At 38.4% G+C, this 17,958-nt stretch overlaps 1 non-coding gene across 1 annotated transcript; it reads right to left on the bottom strand.

The window, feature by feature from the left end:
- Window positions 1–1,093: 1,093 nt before the first annotated feature.
- On the bottom strand, window positions 1,094–1,201 carry LOC122317641. The gene has a single exon (XR_006244565.1). It is a non-coding gene; the product is annotated as a small nucleolar RNA R71 (small nucleolar RNA).
- Between the last annotated feature and the right edge of the window lie 16,757 nt (window positions 1,202–17,958).

Here is a 17,958-nt window from a genome sequence, read left to right as displayed (position 1 = left end):
CTCCCTGAGTATATTATTGTCGCTGGATTTTCTCAATAGGGATAGTAATTTACGTATTTTAAAAGTGATGAATGATTTTTCAAAGCGTTATATTTGATTTCATTTTGGTTTATAAATCTATATATTCCGATTGAGAATTTCAGGAATTGAGTTCTAATTGAGTTATCCAATGAATAAAGAATAATTAAAATACCAGATTTGAGCAAGGGATTCCCGATGCTTTACTGTTCATCAAATTTGAGTACTTTTTCTGTTAATCACTTTGCTTTATTTTAATTTACATTTAAAATTAATCTTTGTTCTCTATTAATCATTTAATATTTTTTTTGTTCATTTTTCTATTCTTTTTAATTTGTCTCACTGTAAAATTGACACCCCAAAGCTGTGCTACAACTATTGCATTATTGTTTAGGCGTAATCAAATTTTGGCGACATTGCCGGGGAGACGGTAGAAGAATTGTGAAATAGTTTTTCTTTTCAACAGTTTGTAAAGGCGGTAACTTCGTTCCCTCTTTTAGTTTGCTGCATCTTTATTTTATTTTCTTTTTCTTTTTGTAGTTTTTTTTTTTTTTTTAGTGTTACGTTTTTCTCTACCTTGCATGCATAGGTATAGAGACGCCTTAGGTCGGTTTGGTTGCAGACCTTTGTTAGAGTTAGAGTCAGAGCCTAATTTTTCTAATCATTTGTTTGATAATTTTTCTAATTCTGAGGAAATGAGTGAACACGAAGATCAACCCACTAGGACCCTTCAGAATTACCTTCAACGTACATGCACAGCCACACCATCATGCATCATGTTTCCAATTAATACTCGCCAATTGGATTTTAAAATAGGGATGATACAGTTACTACCTACTTTTCACGGCTTGGAAAATAAAAATTCATATGTGCACATCAGGGAGTTTGAGGAAGTAGTTGCGACTTTTCATAGTCAAAATGCAACTGATGACATTGTGAGACTTAAGTTCTTTCCTTTCTCTTTGAAGGATAGAGGTAAGAGTTGGCTATACTTATTGAGACCACGATCTATTCGGTCATGGAATGAGATGACTCAGGTCTTCTTTAATAAATACTTTTCCCAACATAAGACCAATGCTTTAAAAAGGTAAATCTCCACCTTTGCACAAAATGACAATGAGAGTTTGTATCAGTCTCGAGAGAGATTTAAGGAGTTGTTCACTATGTGTCCTCACCATGGGTATGAGAATTGGCGCTTAGTGAGCTATTTTTATGAGGAACTTACACCTAGAGAGTGTCAATTTATGGAGATGATATGCAACGGTCAATTCTTAAAGAAATATCCTGATGAGGCCATAGAATACCTCAATAAACTTGCTGAAAAAGCTCACACTTGGACTAAACTTAGTGTTACTGAGAGCACAAATAGGTCACGATGTGACGCCCCCAATTCCCACGTATGGACACATGAAAATTGAAGTATCGGGATGATGACAACACCAAAATGATGCCGCAAGTAAGTAATAATCAAACGCTACAAGATAAAATATATTAAACTTAACAATATGCATGAAAAGATGTCAAATGCACATGTCCTATAAATTCACATTTTTTCACGCACCCCAAAAATCTCATAAGCCCCAAAAACATATTACTTTCAAACTCAAGCCAAAAATCTCATTTGGCCCAAATACAATTTCAAAACAATATCCAATTATCCGAATGCACCATGACCTCCCCTAGGGGTCATCCGCACACCCTAGCTCCCATCGTCACACCATGGGTAACGACCATGCGTGTGGCTTCATAACGAGCGATGCCCAGTTCCACGCCCCCGCGTACGTAGCCAAGCATCCTCTAGCCCTCGCTAGCAAAGGGTCACGGAGTTGGTACGAGAGCGTTACCATCCCGCCCGCTCCCGTTGTTGCCCAGCGACAACCCAGGGGACGTCACTCAGTATATTACGCTCCTGAGTGACCAGAGGAGCTCCACCAAGATAATGCCCCATCTCGGCTTGGGATCGTGATACACACGTACCCGATAATCCATTTACACACGTAAAACTAGTTTTTCTCAATTTAATACATGCACATGAATGCACCATGCAATGCACACCTCAAGATACAATTATCCAACAAAACTCAACATCAACAATAAACAAACAACTCCGTCCTCAATCCATCCGACCCCCGACTCCTCAGATTCAGTTCGGAATAACCAACCAGTCAATGAATTTATTGTAAAAGTAATAATATATTTAAATCTAAAATAGAATTTGAAAAATACTTACAACGCTATATAATAATTTTTGAAGGATCAAGACGTAGCAAACGGCAGAGAAAAAGTAACGAAACAGTGTAAAATACACTGTGGCCGTGGGTTGTAAAATACCCACTTTTGAATGGGGACAAACCAAGACTTGGGATTGATAGGAAATGCCCTAGAAGTATTTATGAAGCTAGTGGAAGTGAGAGCTGGCCGTGAGTGCCAGAGAAAATGGCGGTGGAAGAGAAAAACGGGCAAAAACAAAGATGAGCTCGTGGGGGCTGCTCCGGCAATGGATCAGAGTTGGAAATAGGTGGTTTAGGACGGCAAGAGGTAGGTGATGATGTGGTGAAGAGGTGGTGGCTGGAGGTGGAACGATGGCGGCGAAATGGCCCAAAAACCATGCGGCTTAGAGGAGCTTGTGGCGGCTAACGGTAGCTCTGATGGAGGTGAAATTTGGTGGGGAGGTGCACCGGCCGGAGGGGAAGATTTGTGGGTGGGTGGTGTTGACCACGTCGCCGGGGAGCGGCGGTGCTGGGCGGTGCTGAGCGGTGGAAGAAAACGGACGGAAATGGAGGAGAGAGAGAGTGTCGTATGCATGGGGGAAATCAGGGGAGGAAAAGAAAGAAAAAGAAAAGAGGACCTCACCTCTGGAGTCCAGAAACTGATCCGACGAAAACAACTTTAAAAGCTATAAAACAAATAAAATAATTTAAACATCAGATCAAGCTAAAATATAATAAATAACTAGTAAAAACTTACAACATAATTTTAAATCCAAAAACAAAATAAAATAAATTACGCAGCAATTTAAATTCAAAATGATAATTAATATTAAGAAAGCTCTACAAAACAAATATCACAACTAAAAAAATTCCAATTAAACTACGATAATTCAAATTAAAGGAATTAATATTTTAATTAAATTAAAATAATCTTTCAGTGAAAATATGACTCACTCAAAAATGAGTAGCACTAAAGCTATCCCAAGTGCAGGAGGATGTCGTGTAATAATTAGGAATAAATTCCTAGATCATCTCCTCAGGGAAAGTTACTTAGAAATCAAACTCGTTGAAAAAGGTGAAAAACTTCACAAAGAGAAAATAAAATGATGGTATGTGCAATGGATGGAAAAGGGTACTAGTCATGGACTAGATTCATGTTTTAGATTTTGATTGTTGGATTGGAATATAAAGGATTAAACTCAGAAATTAATAAAATCAAATTAAGAATTAAACTAAATTAGAAAGTAATTGACAAAACATGAACTGAAAATTGAAAATGCCCAAAACCAAGATTCTAGAATTCATCTTTGTAATTAAATCACAAATTCTCAAAATAACACATAACAATTGTAATCACTATTAAATGAAAACTTAAGGAAGTGAGAAAAATAAATAACACGAAATAAGTAAACAGAAAATAAATTACCCTAACTTCTAATCTACACAAATCTCAAAAGTATTCCATAAATTTTAAACTGAAGTTAAATAAAATAGGGAACGAAAAGTCAACGAAAACTTCCTTTCACTATTCAATTGAAATTCAAAACAAAAAGGAAACAACTTCTCACGTATCACTCTTGAAAATTAATCTCTAAACCTTTAATGAAAACTCTAGAACAATTCCTCTACTCCCCACGTATGATGTTTCAGAAAAATCAAAAACAAAAGCAAAAGCTTAAAACCAAACATTTCTTGCAATAAATTAAGGTAACGCAATTAATTAAAACTTCTAAAACAATTTCTTTTATTGCATGAAACAAAATAGCACACTTGATTAAAACTTCTAAAATAATTTCTTTTTGTTGCATGAAACAAACTAGCAATGAAACAAACTAGCACACTTAATTGAAATTAAGGTATTACACTTAATGAAATAAAATTCTAAAACAATTCTTAATACACTTAAAAACTATAAAACAACAAAACATTGAAGCTAAAAGGAGAAACAAAATTGCCGAAAACAAAAAGGAGCTAATTCTTTCAAGTAGATAACAAAGAAATAACAAAAGCAGAAAATTGTAGTTGTGTGTTGTAAGTTGTAGATGTCTAAGTTTGAGTTTTTCTTTTTTTTTTGTTGAGTTCGGACTGCATCCTTTTATAGCCGAACATCTTGGCTAGTTGCATCTCACATTCAATTGGTTTCACACTTCAATCTTGCATTCACACTTAGTTGCATTCACACCTCAATTGCATTCAATCTTTTATTGCCGCCTCTTGCATTCAATCTTTTCCTTAATTTAAACCAAGCAACCAAGTCCAACACGGTTCTTCATGCCTAACTTCATGCCTAACTTGTTGAAAATTCATACACGGTTCTTCTTTGCCTCCAAATCAAATGAACCAGCCGACTTCTCCTATCTCTTCTCTTCAATCTGTTTTTTTTTTTTCAATTTCAGCACACATCACTCACCCACCTACTGCTTCTCTCTACACGTCCAGCACAACATCTCAGCACAACATCTCTCTCTCAACTCACACTTAAATAATCTGCACCGACACAACCCCTTCCAGCACAACACAACTCCTTACACATCTCCCTCTCTATTTCTGGAAATTGCCCACCGATTGCCTTTTGACAAATGACCAATTCACTCCTTAATTCCATCCCCCTTTACGTAATACATGACCACCGACTACACATTTCAGCCAACACCGACTCACCTATTTAGACTTCTCACTCAAACCTTACTCAAACCAAATCAAACACGGTAGTGCATGCACTTTCTTCAATTTGTTTTTTTTTCAATTCTGCAGTCCAGCCACTCTCACAGATATATATATATATATCTTTAGATGGCTGCCGCCCTTCCTCCAATCAATTTCATTTCAGCCGAAATCCATCTTCAATTCATCACATGTTCTCTTTCTATCTTCCTTCATTTCGGTGGACAAAGGCTGACTTTTTCAATGTTAAATTTGGTGGAGAGCAGCAGCCTTCTTCTTCCTTCATTTCGGTGGACAGCAGTTGGTGGACAGCAGCAGCCTTCTTCTTCCAATCCATCACATGTTCCTCACCTTAATTTAACTGCACCAACCGATGTAAGTTAAGCCAAACAAGCAGCCTTCCAATTAATGTATAATTTAGGTGGGTTGGAAATGAGTTTGTGGATTTATTTGAGTGTGAAAAGGGGATCCGTGAGTTTTGAGGGAAATGAGGAATGGGTTGGAGGCAAGTGGGGGCTAGGCTTTGGAAGTTTGGTGGCTTGTTGGAGGGCAATGGTGGGTCATGGTTTAAGTGAGCATGATGTGGGGTGATTGGTGTGGCCGTGTATGAGGTTAGATGGAGTTGGGAGTGTTTGAATGGTGGGAAAGCTCAAGACAAAGTATGAACAAGGCATGAACATAATGAACCATGGTATGCACGAAAAATGGAGATGGAGATTAAAAAGAAAACACTCAACAACGAAATAACATAAATGAAAAATTAGCTTGAGCAACTTCCATTCAAAGATGGCAAGAAGTGCTTCTATCTTTTGAGGTTCATGGATTGAACCCAAAAGATGGAAAGATAGCTCAAGAAACTTTATGAACATGAAGAACAAGAAAAACAATGGTACAAACGCAAATGATAATGGAAAGCAAGAAAAATTATGGACTAGAATGCACAGTAATCAATAGTTGGTAGAATTCAAGCAGAAATTCATGCTTTTAATCAATTAAAATCACAACTTTGATTTATCCTTATTAATCATTTTTCCATTTAAAACCAATAATAATGTCATGATGAATTTAAAATACATTGGTTTTAAATAGCTAAAATATACAATATTTCAGCTCAATCATACCCCCCAACTAGCTTCTTGCTAATCCTTGAGCAAAATAGTGAAAATTAATTGAGATGAATATTGCATAAAGATCGAAATTCAAACAAAAACAATCGAACACAATTCTGAATTCTCACAAAAGTGACATGTTACTACTCAACCCCCAAGGGTTATACCCATCAAGACTATCTCAACAATCTTTCACATGGAATTAAGGCAAATAGTGACATGTTACTACTCAACCCCCAAGGGTTATACCCATCAAGACTATCTCAACAATCTTTCACATGGAATTAAGGCAAATATCTCAGGACTTAAATGTGTGTGTGGAGCTAAACTGGTTGTGTGTTCCTCATTACTAGCCATGATTTGTCATAGGATTTTTTTTTTTCAACCTTAAGATTAATCATTGCTGATTCTAACTACCTCAAAGCCCAAGGGACTAGCAGTTTTCACACCAGCTCTGTTTTTAAAGGTTGGATACTCAACCCCCAAAGTCTTGGGTAACTGTTTCTAGCCCTTTTTACTTAGGAAAGTTCACTAAGTTGCCTTTATTATTATTATTTTTATTTATTTATTTATTTTTTTCAATCCTTTCTCTTTTCTTTTCTTTTCTTTTTGGCATGGCTCGGTAGTCCTGCAATTTACTTCTCCAGTATTAAATCAATGAATGGTAAATAAGGAACACTGCAAGCGTAAGCATGTGCAAAATGTCTTTCAAAATTTGCCTTTCGTTCTACAAAAATTTTATCAAGTTTCATCTCAATAAGCATAACATCCTGGTGTTTCAAGCCACATATCAACAAAATATGATGCATCAAAAAATTATGCTCTATGTTTAAGCTTGAAAATAAATCTTCACAAATGATCCCGCTCAACTACTCCACCAAGATGCTCAAATTTCACAATTTTTTTTTTTTATATATGTGCACACATGCTACCCCCCAACTAGTGAGAGACATAGTCCTTAATGAATCGAATGAAAGAAAACAAAGTGCACAGAACTAAGCAAGCAAAACAAACAATCAACATGAAATATAAAACCAAAGCAAAAGAACAAATAAAATAAATGCAAATAAAGAAAACTGTAAAGAAGGAAAAGCCACTTAAACCACTTCCCTGAGGTCTTGCACAAGCAAGATCTCATCATGTGGATCAAAGACCTTCAGAAATGACTTTAGACGTTGTCCGTTGACAGTGAAGCTATTACCATTCTTCGGATTGACAATGTCTACCGCGCCATGAGGATGAACAGTCTTTATAATGTACGGCCCACTCCATCGGGATTTCAACTTTCCAGGAAAAATATGCAAGCTAGAGTTGTAAAGAAGAACTTCCTAGCCAAGTGTGAAATGCTTTGGATGAATTTTCTGATCATGCAGAATTTTCATGCGTTCCTTTGCCAGTTGCGCGTTGTCATAAGCATTCCGACGAGCTTCATCCAATTCATTGATCTGCAATTTTCTCAGCCCTGAAGCTTTATCAAGTGACATGTTAACATGTTTTATGGCCCAAAGAGCTCGATGCTGAATGTCAACAGGTAAATGACAAGCTTTACCATAAACTAATCGATAGGGAGACATCCCTAGATTTGTTTTAAAAGCTGTCCTATAAGCCCACAAAGCATCAAGAAGCTTAATTGACCAATCTTTCCTATTAGGATTTACTGTTTTCTCCAGAATGATTTTTATTTCTCTGTTTGCCAATTCAGCTTGCCCATTTGTTTGAGGGTGATAAGGGGTAGAAACTCTGTGTGTGATACCATATTTATTCACAAGTGTAGAAAATGGTTTATTGCAAAAATGATGTGATGACCCGCTTTTGAGTGTATTTTCACTGGAATAATTGTTTTTATTTTAATTAATATATAGTTTAATTATTTTAATTTATTTGCGTTTTAAAATTGGTTTTTAATTTATTTGATGTTGTGTTTTATTTCTTTTAGTTGTTTTTGTGGTTTTTAATCTCTTTTGGCGGTTTAGTTTTGTTTCCCGTAATGAGGATTAGATCTCCTCTTTTCCCTACATCTCTTTTTCTTTTTTCTTTTTCTTTTTCCTTTTTCTTTTTTTCTTCTTCTTTTCTTTTTCCTTTCTTTTTCATTTTTTTCTTCTTTTTCTTTTTTTCTTTCTCTCTCCCGCGTCGTCCTCCCCCCGAGCTCTCTCTCTCTCTTCCCTCTCCCTCACGCCGAACGTCTCTTCAGCCCAACCCAGTGCCGTCCAGCCACCGTGTGGCCCACCACCGGTCCCAAACTCTTCCCCTCCCTCCGGCGCACCACCCCTCCAAAGCCCACCCCCAACCGGCCGGCCGTTTGGCTGGAAAAGCTCTCCAAAGGCTGCACGGATTTTGCTCCGATCCGCCGCCGTCGCTCCACCTCCGGCCACCATTTCTTCATCACTTCATCACCGGTTCCTTGCCGTCCTAACCCACCCATTTCCGGCCTCCAACGACCACTGGAACAGCTCCTACGAGCTTAGTTTCCGATTTGCGTTTTCCGGCCATTTCCGGCGATTCCGCCGCCACCCACGGCTGTTCATCACTTCCAATAGCTTCACAACCATCCCTAGACCATTCCCTATCAATTTCGTGTCCTAGTTTGTCCCCGTTCAAAAGTGGGTTTTTCAAACCCACGGCCACAGTGAATTTTCACTGTGACGTTGCTTTTCTGCCGCTGTTTGCAACGCCGCTTGTTTTCTAAAATTACCGTATAGCCCTGTAAGTATTTTCCAAACCCTATTTTCAGATTTAAATATATATTGCTCTTTCAATTAATTAATCTGATGGTTGGTTGATTCCGGACTGAGTCCGAGGAGTTCGGGGGTCGGATGGATGGAGGACGGAGATACTGGTTTTATTGATTTATGTTGGTTGGTTATCTTATTATGCATTGATATGGCATTACATGGTGCATGCACGTGTGTTTTTGTTTAAGTGTGAAAAGCCTGTGTATTGGCGTAAGTGCTCTTACGGGTGCGTGTGTATCACGATCCCAAGCCGGGATGGGGTATTATCCCTGTGGAGCTCCTCTGGTCACTCGGGAGTGGAATAAACTGAGTGATGTCCCCTGAGTTGTCGCTAGACAACGGGAGCGGGGGCTAGGGGTTGCTCGGCTACGAACGCGCCAGGCGCGGAACCGAGCATCGCCCTATGCACCGACTCCGTGGCCCTTCGCTGGTGAGGGCTAGAGGATGCTTGGCTACGAACGTGCAGGGCACGGAACTGGGCATCGCTCGTTAGGTGTCACATGCGTGGTGGTACTCTGCGGTGTGGCACTGGAGCCAGGGTGTGCGGATGACCCCTAGGGGAGGTCATGGTGCATATGGATAAAAAATGTGATTTTGGCGTGTGTGGAAAACTGTGTCTTTGGGTTTTGTGCATTGGACATGGTTCATGCATATTGTTTGAGTTCTATATGTGTTATTATCTGGTAGTGTTTGGGTTTTACTTACCTGCGGTACCATTTTTTGGTTCCGTAGCTTTTGGTGCAGAGTTCGAGGAGGAGGAGGAGGAGGCTGAGCCCGAGGATGCGGCTCCGCCGGGTTGCTGATGTCATGCTTTGTATTTGATATTTTATTATATGCGTGTTTTGTAATATTTTATTTATGTATGTTTTAAACAGCTTGTATTACGTTAAGAAAATTCTGGTACTTAGTTATGACTTTCATTATCCGCTGCGTGTTCTTTCGTGCACATTCGTTGCCTTTGCACACACTCGGCACCCGTCGATAGGATGGTGACCCGGGTTGTCACCATCCGGACGTCTCGATTTCCCCATGTTCGGGCGTGGGGATTTGGGGGCGTCACAAATGAGAACCCCCGTCACTAATGATAACCTTGGGCATGCCAAATCGAGCAAACAGAGATTGTAAAAATTTTAGTACAACATGATGGTCATTGGTTTTGCAAGCGATGGCCTCAACCCACTTTGAAACATAGTTCACAGCCAATAAAATATATGTGTTTCCAAAGGAAACCGGAAAAGGTCCCATGAAGTCTATTCCCCAACAATCAAAGATTTCTAAAGTAAGAATGGGGGAAAGGGGCATCATGTTTCTTTTGCTAATGGCTCCCAACTTTTGACAAGACTCACATGCTTTACAAAAATTGTAAGCGTCCTTAAACATGGAAGGCCAATAAAAACCGCTTTGCAAAATCTTTGCCACTGTTTTATTTTCTGAAAAATGACCACCACATGCACCCGTATGACAAAATCTCAATACTGAAGAAAACTCATAATTAGGAATGCATCTCCGAATCAATTGATCCGAACAATACTTGAAAAGATAAGGGTCATCAAAGTAGAAATGTTTTACCTCAGATAGAAATTGACGCTTATCTTGGGTTGACCATTCAGAAGGCATTCGCTCAGTCACTAGATAATTGACTATGTCAACATACCAGAGAGCTCTATCAACCACAAACAGATGCTCATCCAGGAAACTATCATCAAGAGGAAGGCTGACATTTGAAGAAGGAGATGATGACAATCTAGAGAGGTGGTCAGCTACCACATTTTCAACTCCTTTCTTGTCCTTAATGTTGATGTTGAACTCTTGAAGTAATAGAATCCAGTGAATCAAGCGTGGTTTTGCATCTTTTTTAACCAACAAATACTTAAGAGCAGAGTGGTCAGTGAAAATAGTAACAGGAGAACCAAGAATATAAGCCCGGAATTTATCAAGTGCAAAAACCATTGCAAGCAATTCTTTTTCAGTAGTGGTATAATTTTTCTGGGCATCATTCAAGGTTCTACTGGCATAATAAATCACAAAAGGTCTGTTATCCACTCGCTGCCCCAAAATAGCTCCTAAGGCATAGTCACTAGCATTTGTCATAATCTCAAAGGGAAGGTCCCAATGCGGAGGTTGCACAATAGGGGCAGTGGTAAGCGACTTTTTCAAGGTATCAAAAGTTTTTTGGCACTCATCACTCCAAACAAATTCAATATCATTTTGTAAAAGAGTGCACAGAGGTTTTGCAATGGAACTAAACCCTTGAATAAACCGTCTATAAAAGCCAGCATGACCAAGAAAAGAACGAATATCCCTAACTGTCCTAGGGATAGGAAGTTTAGATATTAATTCAATCTTTGCCTTGTCAACCTTTATACCCTCAGAAGAAACAATATGCCCTAATACAATGCCCTGAGTAACCATAAATTGGCATTTCTCCCAATTAAGTAAAAGATTTTTTTCCTCACATCTCTGGAGAATACGTGCCAAATTATGCAAACAACTCTCAAAGGATTTTCCAAAAACAGAGAAATCATCCATGAATATTTCACAAATATCATCAATCATGTCAGAAAAATACTCATCATGCATCTCTGAAAAGTAGCTGGAGCATTACACAAACCAAAAGGCATTCTAGTAAAAGCAAAAGTGCCAAAAGGACAGGTGAAAGTGGTTTTCTCCTGATCCTCTGGCGCTACAGCAATTTGATAATAACCAGAGTAGCCATCCAATAAACAATAATATGCATTACCAGCTACTCTTTCCAAAATTTGATCCAAGAATGGTAAAGGAAAATGATCCTTCCTACTGGCTGAATTAAGTTTTCTATAATCAATGCACATTCTCCAGCCAGTAACCATTCTAGTTGGAATCAACTCATTTTTATCATTTTTTATGACAGTTAAACCAGATTTCTTTGGTACCACTTGAGTTGGACTTACCCACTTACTGTCTGAGATGGGGTAACTGCGAGTAGCTTAAGCACTTCCTCTTTCACGACTTCCTTCATGGTAGGATTGAGCCTACGTTGAGCATCACGAACCGGTCTAGCATCGTCTTCAAGATGGATTCTGTGGGTACATACAGCGGCATCAATGCCTTTGATGTCTGCTATTGTCCAACCAATTGCACCTCGATGCTTTCTTAATACTTCAATCAACTGGGCTTCATCCTTCTGATTTAGCTTTGAGGAAATCACCACCAGAAAAGTGCCTTCTTCAGGTCCAAGAAATGCATACTTTAAATCTTGAGGAAGCGGTTTCAGTTCCAACTGAGGAACTTCTTCCTCTGAAGATCTAAGTATGTCTGGTGGTGGTAGAGCTTCGAACTGGGGTTTCCATCTTGCTCCCGCAAATTGTACTTCAAGTGGTAAAGATGAATCTGCAAAACAATCAAAAAAATCAAAGTCATCTTCATTGATATGATCAATTTTCTCATCAAGTAAAAATTCAGGTGTCTGAGAAATATAATCATCATCAGAGAAAGGAGAAGTTGAGCAAATAAAATATGTTGGTGTCAAACTCTCCACAGCATTCAAATCACTTGTATCATCAAAATGTGCCGGCATCTTGCAAGAGTTGAAAACGTTCAACTCAAGTGCCATGTTCCCAAAGGTAAGCTTCAAAACTCCACTTCTGTAATTGATCAAAGCATTTGATGTATGTAGAAATGGTCTTCCTAGGATGACAGGAGCTTGATAAATAGTGGAGACCGGCTGCTGCATGTCAAGAACCACAAAATCTACTGGGTAGTAGAATTTGTCCACCTGTACTAACACGTCCTCTACAATACCCTTCGGTACCTTAACTAATCTGTCAGCCAGCTGTAGCATGATGGAGGTTTTTTTCAGCTCACCCAATCCCAACTGCTCATATACCGAGAACGGTAACAAGTTCACACTACTCCCCAAATCCAGTAAAGCTCTCCCAATTCGTGATTCACCAATCATAATGGAGATGTTGGGAGAGCCGGGATCTCCAAACTTCTGAGGAGTCTCGCTCAATATCAATGCACTAACTTGCTCCATTAGGAAAGCTTTCTTCTTCACATTCAGCTTCCTCTTCACCGTGCACAAGTCCTTCAAAAATTTTGCATATGAAGGCACTTGTTGTATGGCATCCAAGAGTGGAATATTGATTTTCACTTGCTTGAAAATCTCTTGAATTTTCGTGTGATACTTGTTCTTTTTGCCAACTGCCAATCTCTGAGGATAGGGTACCACAGGTTGGTATCCCTTACCAGTTTCAGCATCTGCACTCACAGGCTTCTTCAGTTCTGGTCTTACTACCTCTGGTTCTTTTTTAGCTTCATCCGTCTCTGCTGCATCTTTAGGCGTAGGAGCAATTAGCTCTGTGTCTATGGTCATCTCAGGTCGGGGAACTTCCTTCCCACTTCTCAAAGTAAGAACAGCTTTTGCTGTCTCAACAACGTCTCCTGAGACATTATGCACTTGATGTTGTTGTTGTCTGTATACTTGAGGATTAGGCTGAGGCTATGCAGGAAATTTCCCTTTCTCAAGGGTGCTCAAGGTTGTGCTCATCTTATTAACAGTGCCACGCAACTCATTTATGGCCTGAGTATTTTGATTATTTGTGGTGGCCTGAATCTGCATGAATTGCTGAAGTGTATTGGCCATCTGTGCCATACTGTCATCTAGAGTCTTCTTGGCAGATGATGAAGGCTGAGGACTTTGTGCAGCAACATGAGGTTGAAATCCAGGAGGAGCTACATAAGGATAGCTCTGAGGATTGTGATATGGCAGATACTGGTGCTGAGGAGCACCTTGATTAAATGGCTGCTGCTGAGGTGGTGGGGACCGACCAGGCTGATCATTTCTCCATGAGAAATTTGGGTGATTTCTCCACCCCGGATTATATGTGTTGGAGAAAGGCTGATTTTTTGCTCTATTAACCCAGTTAACTGATTGCATTGGCTCAGACCCACTTTCTTGAAATACTGGCATAATCGGGCAGTCTTGGGTCTTGTGGTTTGAATCAGCACATATAGAACATGCCTCTGCTACTTTCGCAGCCTTTACTTTTTCCATTTCCATAACCTCCATTCTTCTAGTCAATGCAGTTATTCGGGCTTGAACATCAGTGTCTCCTTTAAGCTCATATTTGCCCCCTCCAGAAATAGCCCTCAGTGGCTGTGCTGTTAATGGAACTCGATCAGTACGAGTGTTCCATTGTTGTGCGCTCTCAGCAAGGTAGTCAAAAAATGATAATGCCTCATTAGGTTCCTTGCTGAAGAACTCCCCATTGCACATTGTCTAAAAAAATTGCTTGCATTCCGGAGTGAGACCAGTGTAAAAATAGCTCACCAGCCTCCAGGATTCAAAACCATGATGTGGACAAATGTTCACCAAATCTTTAAATTTTTCCCAACTAGCCTGAAAGGTCTCATCAGGTCTCTGATTGAACTGGCTGATCTGTTCCTGCAAAAATTGAGTTCTCTGAAAAGGAAAAAATTTCTGTAAGAATTCACGCTGCATGTCAGACCAACTAGAAATGGAATTAGGTCTCAAAGAGTTAAACCAAATCTTCGCTTTATCCTTTAAAGAGAAAGGAAATAAACGAAGTCTAATGAATTCATCAGTAATAGCCCTAGTGATAAAAGTAGCACAAGCCAGCTCAAAATCTGTCAAGTATTGGTAAGGACTCTCAGAATCCATCCCATGGAACTGAGGTATCACTGACATCATGCCATGCTTGATAGAGAAATTAGGTGCATTTTCAGATAAAATTATGCATGAAGGTGTAGTGGTACGAGTGGGTTGCAAATAGTCCTTAAGAGTGCGTGGTGCAGGTGCAGCAATGTTTTCTGATTCAATTTCAATTTTGTCACTTGGTTCACTCAAAGAAAAGACAGACGAGCTATCTATCACCAAGCTGTGTATACTACTCTCAACACTCGATGTGACTCTAAGCAACCTATTTGAAGTGTCTCTCACCCATGACATGAAACATTAGTTTAGAGAAGCAAAATAATAATAATAATAATAATAATAATAATAATAACGAGTTTAAATTGAAGTTAAAATACTGTCCCCGGCAACAGCGCCAAGAACTTGACTCACTCAAAAATGAGTAGCACTAAAGCTATCCCAAGTGCAGGAGGATGTCGTGTAATAATTAGGAATAAATTCCTAGATCGTCTCCTCAGGGAAAGTTACTTAGAAATCAAACTCGTTGAAAAAAGTGAAAAACTTCACAAAGAGAAAATAAAATGATGGTATGTGCAATGGATGGAAAAGGGTACTAGTCATGGACTAGATTCATGTTTTAAATTTTGATTGTTGGATTGAAATATAAAGGATTAAACTCAAAAATTAATAAAACCAAATTAAGAATTAAACTAAATTAGAAAGTAATTGACAAAACATGAACTGAAAATTGAAAATGCCCAAAACCAAGATTCTAGAATTCATCTTTGTAATTAAATCACAAATTCTCAAAATAAAACATAACAATTGTAATCACTATTAAATGAAAACTTAAGGAAGTGAGAAAAATAAATAACACGAAATAAGTAAACAGAAAATAAATTACCCTAACTTCTAATCTACACAAATCGCAAAAGTATTCCATAAATTTTAAACTGAAATTAAATAAAATAGGGAACGAAAAGTCAACGAAAACTTCCTTTCACTATTCAATTGAAATTCAAAACAAAAAGGAAACAACTTCTCACGTATCACTCTTGAAAATTAATCTCTAAACCTTTAATGAAAACTCTAGAACAATTCCTCTACTCCCCACGTATGATGTTTCAGAAAAATCAAAAACAAAAACAAAAGCTTAAAACCAAACCTTTCTTGCAATAAATTAAGGTAACACAATTAATTAAAACTTCTAAAACAATTTCTTTTATTGCATGAAACAAAATAGCACACTTGATTAAAACTTCTAAAATAATTTCTTTTTGTTGCATGAAACAAACTAGCAATGAAACAAACTAGCACACTTAATTGAAATTAAGGTATTACACTTAATGAAATAAAATTCTAGAACAATTCTTAATACACTTAAAAACTATAAAACAACAAAACATTGAAGCTAAAAGGAGAAACAAAATTGCCGAAAACAAAAAGGAGCTAATTCTTTCAAGTACATAACAAAGAAATAACAAAAGCAGAAAATTGTAGTTGTGTGTTGTAAGTTGTAGATGTCTAAGTTTGAGTTTTTTTTTTGTTGAGTTCGGACTGCATCCTTTTATAGCCGAACATCTTGGCTAGTTGCATCTCACATTCAATTGGTTTCACACTTCAATCTTGCATTCACACTTAATTGCATTCACACCTCAATTGCATTCAATCTTTTATTTGCTCTTGCATTCAATCTTTTCCTTAATTTAAACCAAGCAACCAAGTCCAACACGGTTCTTCATGCCTAACTTGTTGAAAATTCATACACGGTTCTTCTTTGCCTCCAAATCAAATTAACCAGCTGACTTCTCCTATCTCTTCTCTTCAATCTGTTTTTTTTTTTTTTCAATTTCAGCACACATCACTCACCCACCTACTGCTTCTCTCTACACGTCCAGCACAACATCTCTCTCTCAACTCACACTTAAATAATCTGCACCGACACAACCCCTTCCAGCACAACACAACTCCCTACACATCTCCCTCTCTATTTCTGGAAATTGCCCACCGATTGCCTTTTGACAAATGACCAATTCACTCCTTAATTCCATCCCCCTTTACGTAATACATGACCACCGACTACACATTTCAGCCAACACCGACTCACCTATTTAGACTTCTCACTCAAACCTTACTCAAACCAAATCAAACACGACAGTGCATGCACTTTCTTCAATTTGTTTTTTTTCAGTTCTGCAGTCCAGCCACTCTCACATATATATATATATATCTTTAGATGGCTGCCGCCCTTCCTCCAATCAATTTCATTTCAGCCGAAATCCATCTTCAATTCATCACATGTTCTCTTTCTATCTTCCTTCATTTCGGTGGACAAAGGCTGACTTTTTCAATGTTAAATTTGGTGGAGAGCAGCAGCCTTTGATGACTTTTTCATTGTTAAATTTGGTGGAGAGCAGCAGCCTTCTTCTTCCTTCATTTCGGTGGACAGCAGTTGGTGGACAGCAGCAGCCTTCTTCTTCCAATCCATCACATGTTCCTCACCTTAATTTAGCTGCACCAACCGATGTAAGTTAAGCCAAACAAGCAGCCTTCCAATTAATGTATAATTTAGGTGGGTTGGAAATGAGTTGGTGGATTTATTTGAGTGTGAAAAGGGGATCCGTGAGTTTTGAGGGAAATGAGGAATGGGTTGGAGGCAAGTGGGGGCTAGGCTTTGGAAGTTTGGTGGCTTGTTGGAGGGCAATGGTGGGTCATGGTTTAAGTGAGCATGATGTGGGGTGATTGGTGTGGCCGTGTATGAGGTTAGATGGAGTTGGGAGTGTTTGAATGGTGGGAAAGCTCAAGACAAAGTATGAACAAGGCATGAACATAATGAACCATGGTATGCACGAAAAATGGAGATGGAGATTAAAAAGAAAACACTCAACAACAAAATAACATAAATGAAAAATTAGCTTGAGCAACTTCCATTCAAAGATGGCAAGAAGTGCTTCTATCTTTTGAGGTTCATGGATTGAACCCAAAAGATGGAAAGATAGCTCAAGAAACTTTATGAACATGAAGAACAAGAAAAACAATGGTACAAATGCAAATGATAATGGAAAGCAAGAAAAATTATAGACTAGAATGCACAGTAATCAATAGTTGGTAGAATTCAAGCATAAATTCATGCTTTTAATCAATTAAAATCACAACTTTGATTTATCCTTATTAATCATTTTTCCATTTAAAACCAATAATAATGTCATGATGAATTTAAAATACATTGGTTTTAAATAGCTAAAATATACAATATTTCAGCTCAATCAAAAAACATGTAAAAACGGGGTACCACATCCTCCCCCCTTAAAATAAATTGAGTCCTCGAAATTTGCAATATCAAATGCTAGCTTTAAAGCAAGTCACAAGATTCCACTAAGACCAAGTGTAAGAAAAGTACCGTCATTTACTCAAACAAATAGGGATAATGCTCTCTCATGTCTGTTTCTTTCTCCCAAGAGAAATCTTGAGCTAACGGATCTCCCCATGCCACCTTTACCAGAGGTATCATCTTGGATCTCAACTGTTGCTCTTTCCAATCCATAATCTGTGAAGGAACAACCTCATAACACATTTGGGAGAGACATACC

The sequence above is a fragment of the Carya illinoinensis genome, chromosome 7 (assembly GCF_018687715.1).
Source record: "Carya illinoinensis cultivar Pawnee chromosome 7, C.illinoinensisPawnee_v1, whole genome shotgun sequence".
Classification (NCBI taxonomy): Eukaryota; Viridiplantae; Streptophyta; class Magnoliopsida; order Fagales; family Juglandaceae; genus Carya; species Carya illinoinensis.
Note: the sequence above shows the minus strand (reverse complement) of the source record. Positions and strands in the feature narration are given on the sequence as shown.